Raw genomic sequence first — 10,777 nt, forward strand, 5'->3', positions numbered from 1 at the left:
TTGAGCTACTCAGTGAGCACTGAGGAGAAAGAGGGTGTACAAGTGTGCTAACACATTGCAGGGAGAAGTAAAAACAACTAGGTTAAGTCGTTTACCCAGAGAAGTACCATGGAGGGTGGCAGACAGATGAGCACTGTGTAACTTGAATTGGTCATGCCCATGTCTGAGTGAATAAAGCCAAAGTGTGACTGGCATTTGGGGCTCTATGAGGAAGGGAGACATGAGCCCCCTGGCCCCCAGATTTGTTTCTGTGTCTCTTTATTTTTCATCCTCATCACCTCTTGGTCAGTTTCGAGCTCAGCTTGTAGGCCGGTTCCTATAGGTGCACCCAACCAGGGACCTGGTCAAGAAAGTCCACTGGGGTGGGGGGCATATAGTGAATCAGTGAAAGGGTCTACCACAGCAGAGAGGTGCTGGCCAAGAAAGAAAATGACAAAAGGAAAATAAATGAGAAAAAAAGAAACGTGAGTGCACACAGCAGAGTCAGCCAGAGTAATGGGGCAGAATCCACAGACTGAAGTGCAGCAGTATATCCCTTTGTTGGAAATTCTGTTGTGCCAGTCTGGTGCTTGTTAGCACCCAGTTAATCTCTCAGGTGTTGCAAGATGTTGTCACACATAATCCTTAGTTTGTTCACATGGGTACATTTGGTGTAGAGGTGGGATCCAGTAAGAGAAGGTTCAGATCATGCTTGTACCCAGGGCTTTGCTGTATCCCCTAAAACTTTCTCCACATGGAGCTTGGTTCATCCTACACCTAGTGAACCCTTGAGAGAAGATGAAGATGAGGGTCAAGAGCCTATGTAACCTTCTCTTCTTCCTCCATCTGTGGTTGAGACAGAAGTAGTGTCTCTTTATCAAAGATTGGCTAGGCAGGCTGTGCCAAATGGAGAGCCTTTAGGGACGTGTGCATTCCCAATTACTATTCATTCTGACCCTAATGATCTGCAACAAAATGTTCATGAACAAAATCCTTTACAGTGTAAATTGCTCAAAGAATTAAAATCCAGTGTTATGAACCATCAGGTTCAAGGATAGGTTTACTGGAGTCTGACCTAGGAGCTGTGTGCTTTCCAGCTGGTAAAACCTTTATTCAGAGTACCAGGATACCACTCTGCTACTTAGCAACATAAAACTGAAGACTTGAGAAAATTATATCACTTCTTTGAGTCTTTTTTACTCATCTGAATTATAAAGGGAATGACACTCACCTGTCAGTGTTACTGTATAATTAAGATATATTAAATCTTCCTAGGAAAAACCTGGCCAAATAATAAGAGTTTAATGAACTTTTCTTTTCTCTCCTGTAAGTAATCAACTTTATTAGTGTTTCTTCCTATGTATGATTTCTTTGCCTAGCAAAACACTGTGTTGAAGGTTTGAGTGTGTCAAATATAAAAAAATTTACCTCTCCAAAATGCATTCTAATATAACTGTTTGTTGACTTCTATCTTAGCCTTAAGAATTCCCTAAGAAACAAGGTGGACACCCTCTCCATCTGACATGGAGTTAGGATATTCTTTATATAAATTTTGATTTAGCTTTCCAATTAACATGCAATGGTTGCTTATATAGCTAGAAGCACAGTGTAATATGTCAACTTATGAATGTGGACCGATCAAATCAGAGTAATTGATGTTTCCATCCCTTGTCATTTTTTATGCTTGGATCTTTGTGCTCTTCTTTTCTAGATATGTATGAAATATATAAAAGGTTATTCTTTCTATTATTCTGCTACTTTTATCAAAACAATTAACAGTATTGAAAGTTAGTATATTTATGTATTTGTACTTGATTTTGTCTCTCTTATTACCTGGAGTATAAATTTCAGAGTACAGGGATATAGTTTGTATCTCAAGCCCAGAATAGCTCAGAATTGCTGCAAATTGGTCTACAGAAATGCTGAGTGAGTGTGATTGTATCATATATGTAGATAGAAAATAATGATGCCAAATATTCTCAACTTTTGGTGAATCTTGGACCTACTTCTCCAAAACTGACACATAAAAAAATCACAAAGGATATCAAAGTTTAAAAATGGCTGATTTGCTATTTAAGTGAAAGAAAATAATTTTTTTTCTCTTGGGTATTCATTCTTGTGAATTAAGGTCTTTTTCTTGGTACTGGGGATCGACCTCAGGTCCTTGTACTTGCAAGGCAGAAGGCAGAAGCACTGAGCTAAATCCCTTGCCCTGTGATGAAGATATTATGAATTGGGTTAGAGGAAATACTGAAAGATATATGGGATGGGTATGAATAGACTATGAGACCAGAGCTTTCTTCCTTTTGAAAAAATGTTTTGATCAGTCCTTCAGGAATGCACGTTTAAGCTCACAGCTAGGGTTTTGACTTTTTAATTCTCTTTGCTCTCTGATGACATTTCTTTTCCTCTAAGTCTGTGGAAGTGATAATGTAAGGAAGGGAATACACTAGTTCTTTATGTAGTGATGACTGCAGCTATTTTTTTGCCCAATTTCTACCCACCTCCAGGAAGAGTCTCACCCGATATAGCCAAGAATCTAGGGTTTGGGTGGTAACTTGTGATTAGAATAACCTTGCTTAAGCAGAATTTTGTCAAAAGAAACAGTTAGTAATTAGGGAGTATAAAGATTGCTGCAAACTTCCTGTTACTCTGAGGGATAGTAACTGAGGTTGCCTGTGTTCCCTTGGCCCCATTTGATGGCCATCTTCTAAATTTTCAAAACATCACTTCTGGGTATATAGAGCTGATATCTCACTGTATACAGATAAAGTCTTGGCCTGGACAAAGTCTGATTGAGAAAAAGTCTCCATAGGAATAATGCTATCTGGCAAGGGGCAAATCCAATAATGTCTTCTGTATTTCCCTTCTTCATTACTGAGTCATTTCCTCTATAGACAAGATAAGGAGCAGTCTGTCGAATTTGGACTGCTGAGAATGCATGTGTAACAGCTGAGCTGTTTCTCCAGACTTGATCTAACCCAACTGAGCTTCTGGATTCAGATAAATATAGGCCCTCACAGCCATAGCCTATCCTCCTCTTCTACCCTTGTGAATGAGAAAATGTGGAGCCAAGTTGTAATCTAAATCCACTGATGAAATACTTTTTTTCTATTTAAAGTAATGTCTTAGTTACTTTTCTCTTGTTGCTGAGACAAAATACCTGACACTCAAATTTAAAGGGGGAAAGTTTTATTTGGCTTACATTTCACAGAGGTTTCACTCCATAGTTGGCTGGCCCTACAGAAGGGTGGTGCATGGCAGAGGAGAACAGTTTGTGGTGCCCACAAGGTAGCAAAAACAACAAGGGACCTCAACAGTATCTTTCTTCCCCTTTTATCTTATCCAGACTTTTAAAGTGGGCAGAACGCACACCCTTAATCCTGGTGCCCTTGATCCTAGCACTGCACAGTGAATCAACCCCAGCATCACACACCCTATATCCACCCACCACTAAAGAAACCCCACCTATGAGTACATGAGGCTTTGTGGGGCATTGAGACACGAACCTTAACAACTATGTTAAGAGCTATGAATGGTAAAGTGAAGGAAAGCTTAGTTTTGGAGTAAACATTAATCAGTAGATGTTAACTCTGATTCAGTAAGTTTCTTCTCATGAGATTTTGGTTAGTTTTTAAAGTTCAAACTCAACTTGATCCAAGTGAAATATCAACCTTCTTTGTGAAGCTGTTCTAATAGTCTGTAATTCCATCTTTTATTTCCAAGGAGCATTTGTATTTTCAATATTAAACCATGTTTATTTAAAAGTTTCTCTTTTCCTTCCTAATATACTATGTTCTGCTAAAGGAAGGGAACTGTATCTAACTCGTCTTTATAAGGGAATTTTACCAATAAGAAATGCCTATTGACTAAGAGAACACTATATTTGTTGATTAATTAAGTGAAGAAATGATATCATTTATGATCTAGCAAAAAAATACTCTTTAAGTCAATAACAAGTAAATACTGATTAATTATCAACCAAATGACAAGTAGTGAATTTAATTTACTCCAAAGAAGCCTATTAGTTAACTATTAAAGGCCCAATTTCATAGAAGAAAGAAATCAATATACAGGAAAATTAAAACAATTTCCCCAAATTCATGAACACATAAAGGCAGAAATCAAACTAGACTTAGTGTCTTCAATGCTAATATTTTCTCTGATCTGTCATAGCTATCATTGTAAATATCTTCTATAAGTGATACTGGCATACATTAAGCAGTATTTCAATAAAGGTATTTTTGTACAGTTTTAAAAACTATTGAGTCCACAAGGTTAATTTTTTTCATTAAGTTTATTGGTACATTTTAGGTATATGATATGATCACATTCACCACTGGGAATGTGCACCTTTACATGATATATCTTGGTCCTTATTTTTTGTCCCCATGTCCCTGCCCTCCATTCTACCCCTCCACCTCTCCCTATTTTTGTTTCCGTTTTTTTCTTTTCTCAGCAAGTTTACTTTTTATTGAAGTTTTTGGGTTGATATATGTTTTCCTTTTTTTATTGGTACAAGTTTGTAATACATGATGTTTGCATTCTTTTAGGGAACTGGTCCATGAACATAGCACATTTCAATTTCATTTTATATCCCCTTTCTCTTTCCTCTCGCTACTCCATCCAGTCCCTTCATGTTTGTAGTACCTGTGTTTGCATTCCTGTGTGGAGTTGATACATGGACACAACACATCTTAATTCCTATTTTGATCCCTTTGTCCTTCCCTGACTCACCACTCCCTCCATATTTTGATCCTTTTCCCATTTTAGAAAGATCTACCTCCCTACTTCCTATCATTTATTTAAATTTTAGTATGCTGTTTCTGTACACCTCAGGTTTCTTTTATGAGAGAAACCCTGTGATATTTTAGCTTGTATGTCTAATTTATTTCACTTAATGTTATGGTCTAAAGGTATATTCATTTTCCTAAAAGTGATTCAAGTTTATCTTTCTTCCTGGAAGAGCAGTACTTTATTGTACATAAAAAACACATTTTCTTTATCCATTCTTCTGTTGATGGACATACATAAGCTGCTCCCAAGATTTAGCTATTTTGAATTGTGCTGCTACAAACATGAGTATGCATGTATCACTATAATACAGTATTTCTAACTCTTTTGGGAAGATACTTTACTGGGGAATAGCTGGATAAAGCGGAATTCTATTTTCACTTTTTTGAGGAACCTCTAGAATTATCTGCAAAGTGATTGTACTAGTTTACATTTCTGCCAGCAGTGTAGATGGGTTCTTTTTACCTGAAAGCCTCTCCAGAATTTATTATTTGGATTTTTGAACAGAACTCCAGTTGCATACCAAATAGTACCAAGAATCAACAAATGGAATCATAACAAATTTAAAAGTTTGCTCACAACTGAAGAAACAACCTACAGAATGGGAGTGACATTATTCCAGCTAGTCATCAGACAGAAGACTAATATATAGAATATATAAAGAACTGAAAAAAAATTAGATCACTCCACATAAGAATCACAATAAAAACGTGCAACTGAAATTAATAGACACTTCACAGAAGAAGAATTACAAATTGCCAATAAATATATGAAGAAATGCTCATCATTCCTGGCCATTAGAAAAAGCAAATTAAAACAATACTGAGATACCACCTTACCCTGTAAGACAGCTGTTTGATTACTGAAAAATGCAGATATCTATAATATCTAGTAGAATTTCCATTAGAGAATATAAAAGACTGATGTATGCACCTGAGATTGGAATGGTTAAAAGCACTTATCTTTGGGTTAAAGGTGTGCATTGCAATCTCCACTCTGCCGTTTCTAAGATATGAGATCTTGGAAAGACAAAGCAGATTAATGAGACTAATTTCCCCCATTTTAAAGTAATCCTTCTCTTGGATGCAGCAGAGCAAGACCAAGATGCAGTGAAATGAAATGAAGTAATGAAAAGACTCATGAGCAAAGATCAGATAGCAGGCAAATAAACGAATACAAACATAGTTGCTATGTGTAGCAGACATCTCTGCCCAGTACTGGCTGACTCTGGTTAATTGCAGCTCAGTCCCAGCACTATTGGATCTCTCCAAGTAAGACAAGCAGTGCCTTCTTTTTTTATGTCCCTGTCTGCATATCAGCCATCTCCAGATGTTTCCAACCAGTTGCTGCTGCACACTTCACACTATGCCACTAAATGTCTTCATTCCTTACCTTCCCACACTTGAAGTCAGTAAGACACTGGGTGCCCTTGTCTTTGCTGCCTAGAGGAGCACTGATCAGTTCCAAGACCCAGTTCTTTCTAAGTCTTGTTTGTTTCTTTACGCTTATTATTTTGTGCTGTAGTGCCTCACAGGAGACTGTAGACTTACTGCAGAAGTCTACTGTAACATCCACATTCCCATTCCCTATAGCTGTGCAAAAGGAAGAATTTATTCTGGATTCCTAATCATTCCCAGGCCAACTTCCCACAATGACCAAGATTCCTCCATGTTTTTTTTCCTACTCTGTACTCAAGATTCAGATTCTCACCAGGGAAATTGTGATTGGACTAGTTTAGGTTGCATGCCCAGCTTTTGATTAAAGGAGGGCAGAGTTCTGCAAAAGCCACTGCGATCAGCTCTGTACACAATAAGGAGGAGGGGTTCTCAAAAAGGCTTTCTCCTACCAAGAAAACCCTGCCAAAATGGGAGTCCTCAAAGGTACAGACATTTAGGGATCTCCTCTGTCAGGTTGATATGATAATGAAAGTTATTAAAAATTACATTTTTTAAAAAAGGGGTATTATAAAAATATCAATATTGAGGATTATGAAGGCAATTTCATTGTCTTATGTGTAATAAGACATCCCAGAGCCTAGTAGTTTAAGAGAATGATGACTTATTACATCTTTACAATTCACTATTCTGGCCTAGGATCAGCTGGTTGGTACCTCTGCCTTATGCAGAGTCTCCTAGGACTAAAGTGTTCAAGATGGCTTCTTCACCCAGGTGTCTTTTTTTTTTTTCCTCATCATTGATTCTAGAACAAAAACAGCCAAGTATTTTATTGACTTCACGTGTGTACATATTCCCAATGATAAATGTGATCATAACGTATACCTAAAATGTATCAATAAGTTTAATGGAAAAAAAAAGAGTGTGGTTCCCTATCGGTCAGAAGATGCTTAGTTAATGGGATCCATGTAGGTTCCATGAATCTATGAACCATTTAGTTTGTGTCTTACATTTTGATAGGATTTACTCCAATATATAATGAGGTTAACTTCTCCCCTTAAAAAGAACAATACTCTTAATACTGTTCCTTTCTTTCCATTCTCAAAATTTTTTTTTCATCAGTAGATGTTCTCTTTCTAAGATTCCTGGGCTGTCTCTGGGAACAGTAGTTTTGCCCTAATACTCAAAAGTTTATGCCAAGGTCTATTTCATTGTTTTTAAAATTGCTTCTTGCCACAATTTCCCCTGCTTTTCTTTTCTTAAGATGTTGTGTTATATTACCATAATCAATTTCTCTCTAGAGGGCAGTAAGTCTGGTACTCCTAACTTTCAATAAATGTGACATTCTGTAGTGAAGCCTTGGGAATAAATCTCAAATCCTTCTAGAAGTACTTCTAACTCTCTTAGCTATGCTTTAATTTTAGCAGACCTGTGCTGTAAAAAATTGCTTTATTACTCAAAAGTAAATCATGGTGCCTCCTGTTATTTTCTTCAAAGCCATGTGTGGAGAGTTGTTTGTGCCCTAAAGAATATTTGTGCTTTCTCACGAGTTTGCTGTGAGACCACAGGTTTGTGAAAACCACCACTAAATCAAAGCCAACCTGAGCTAGAAAAAGACTCACACAACATCGTGGTCATCAGACACATGAGTGCAGGCAGGTTCCCCACTACTGGTCATCTGATTTACAAATGCAGTGGGGTTAACAAAGAACCACTGGAATATTTGAGAAGGAGCCCGCTGAGATGGAACAGCGTTCCTTCATGCATGCCTGGGTCTTGGATAAACTGAAAGCTGAGCATGACTATGGTGTCACCATTGCCATCTCCCTGTGGCAATCTGAGACCAGCAAGTGTCATGTGACTGTCACCAGTGCCCCAGGACACAGAGACTTCATTACAGACATGACCACAGGCACATCAGGAGGACTGCGCTGTCCCAAATGTGCTGTTGGTGTGGGTGAATTCGAAGCTGGGATCTCCAGGAACAGGTGGACCTGTGAGCATGCTGTTCTGGCTCACACGCTGGTGTGAAACAGCTCATTGTTGGTGTCAGCAAAATGGATTCTACTGAGCCTCCCTGCAGCCAGAAGAGACTCAAGGAAGTCAGCAGCTACATTAAGGAAATCGGCTACAACCTGGCCAGATATCTTTTGGACTAATTTCTGGTTGGAATGGTGACGGTGTGCTGAGCTAGGGATCACATGCCTAGGTTCAAGGGATGGAAGGTCATTCAGAGAGAGGGCAAAGCCCGTGGGACCACACTGCCTGAAGCTCAGGACTGCATCCTGCCACTCACTCTCCCAGCCGGCACGCCTCTGCGGATGCCCCTGCAGGAAGTCTACAACACTGGGGGTGTCGGCACCATCCCTGCGGGCTGAGTGGAGACCGGTGCTCTCAAAACTGGGATGGCGTTACCTCTGCTCCAGGCAGTGTCACAGCTGAATGAAGACTGTTGATGCACCACGAGGCTTCAAGAGAAGCGGTTCCTGGGAACAGTATGGCTACAGTGTCAAGAATACACCTGCCAAAGATGTCCATTGTGGCAATGTTACTGGTGACGGCAAAATGACCCAGCCTGGAGGCAGCTGGCTTCCCTGCCTGGCGGATTACCCTGAGCCGTCCAGGCCAGGTCGGTGCTGGCTGTGCCCACGCTGGATTGTCACATGGCTCACACCACTTGCAACTCTGCTGAGCTGAGAGAAAAGACTGGTCACCGGTCTGGTCAGAAGCTGAAAAAGGGCCCCAAATTCTTGAAATCTGGTGGCATTGCCCTGATTGACGTGGTTCCAGGCCAGCCCGCATGTGTGGAGAGCTTCTCTGACTCTCCTCCTCTGGGTCGCTTTGCTGTTAGCGATGTGAGACAGTTGCTGTGTTGTCATCAAAGCAATGGGCAAGGAGGCTGGGGAGCTGGCCAGGTCACTGCATCTGCCCAGAAAGCTCAGAAGGCTGAATGAATATCACCCCAACACCTGCCACCCCAGCCTTAATCAGAGGCAGAAGACTGGCCTCAGAACTATTTCTCCAATTGGTGATTTTAGTTTAACAGTCAAAGACTGGTCCATGATAACAATGCATGGTAAATCCTCAGAAGGAAAGGAGAATGCTCTGTGGGACAGTTAGGGGTTTTTGGTGTGGCAATTTTAAGTGATTATTTTTTAAAAATCAACTTTTTTAATAAAAATAACTTGATGAAAACTTGGTCATAGAATTTTGATACCCATTAAAATGAAGTTTAATGAGAAAAAAGAGAGGGAAAAGAACATTTGTGTAAAGTTGGAAAGTCCAGAGTCCTAAACTTTTAAATGTGGGAAGGGCCAGAGGGATGACCTTGCCTCTGTTAGAAGCTACTTTTTAAGTCTTCTTAAATTCAAGGGAATATATGTTCTGGAGATCATGGGAACAAAGCAAAACAAAGTTTATACTGTGGCCTAGACTTGAATTCACGTTTCTCAGATACAAACCCAAGAATCTTTCTACTAAACTAGGCAAATGTAAACAAGGATAAATCAGAAGTGCAGCAAACCATCCTGGGCATGTTCTTTATTACAAGACAGGAAAATCCTTCCTAAAGCAGGTTGATTAGTTGATTCCCATTTCTCTTACTTTAGAAAAGAAACCAAGGGATTATTTTCCCCCAAACGAGAGGAGTTGATTCTAGAGTCAATAGAATAATAGAATGACCTTCATCACCACTCACAGAACATGTCTTTTTGGACTTAATATTGTCTAATTTAAACTTTTTTTACTTAAAGACAATTGTAGATTTATGTAATATTCTAAAACATAATACAAAGACAACCCATACCATTTGCCAAGTTTTCTTCATCCCCTTAATGGTAAAAACTTGTAAAACTAGGACAGTATCACAAATATAAGTTGACATTGAAATAATCCATCAATCCTTTTCAGATCTCTCCAATGTTACTTGTACTTGTACTTGTATGTACTTGTGTGTGTGTGTGTGTGTGTGTGTGTGTGTGTGCGTGTTTCATTCTCTGGAATTTATCCCAGTACAATCTGTGTGTCTTCCTCCCCAGGCAAGGCACAGAGCAATTCCACCCTGAGTCCCTTGTGTTGTTACTTTAGGCCTACATTTACTAAGTTCTATACACCCATTTGCCTACCCTGGCAGCTCCTGATATCTTGGAGGAAATGGGCTGTAGAAAGCAAGGCAGAGGCAAGACTAGAAGCTAAGGGCGTCTGGAGCAATTTAGTTGGCCCAAAATAAAGGCCAGTGAGAATATTTGTACTCAAATAGGAGAATCTAAATTTTGAGTGAACTTTGGAGAATCAACAGTATGTTCTGGAATACTGAATGAGGATTGTGAGAAAAAGTGAGAAATCAAGGATGATCTCAAGAGTTAACTAGTAAGTAGGATGGAGTTTCCTGTCATTGAAGATGTAAAAGACTGTGGATGGATTCAAAAGATTAGAGATGTTGATTTTGATGCTTCTGTTAGATACACAGGTAAAGATGTTTAGTGGGAAGATGAAGTTTAGGACATGGGTAGAAGCTGGGAACATAAACTTGGGAGTCATCTAGAACTTTATTTAAAGTTTCAGGGTCAAGGCTGGGGATTTAGCTCAGTGGTTCCATCACCTGCTTTGCA

At 39.3% G+C, this 10,777-nt stretch overlaps 1 pseudogene; it reads left to right on the forward strand.

The window, feature by feature from the left end:
- Positions 1-7,797: 7,797 nt before the first annotated feature.
- On the forward strand, positions 7,798-9,121 carry LOC104870028 (annotated as a pseudogene).
- Positions 9,122-10,777: the final 1,656 nt, after the last annotated feature.

Source organism: Fukomys damarensis, unplaced genomic scaffold (genome assembly GCF_012274545.1).
Source record: "Fukomys damarensis isolate Sample0158 unplaced genomic scaffold, DMR_v1.0_HiC HiC_scaffold_5, whole genome shotgun sequence".
Taxonomy (NCBI): Eukaryota; Metazoa; Chordata; class Mammalia; order Rodentia; family Bathyergidae; genus Fukomys; species Fukomys damarensis.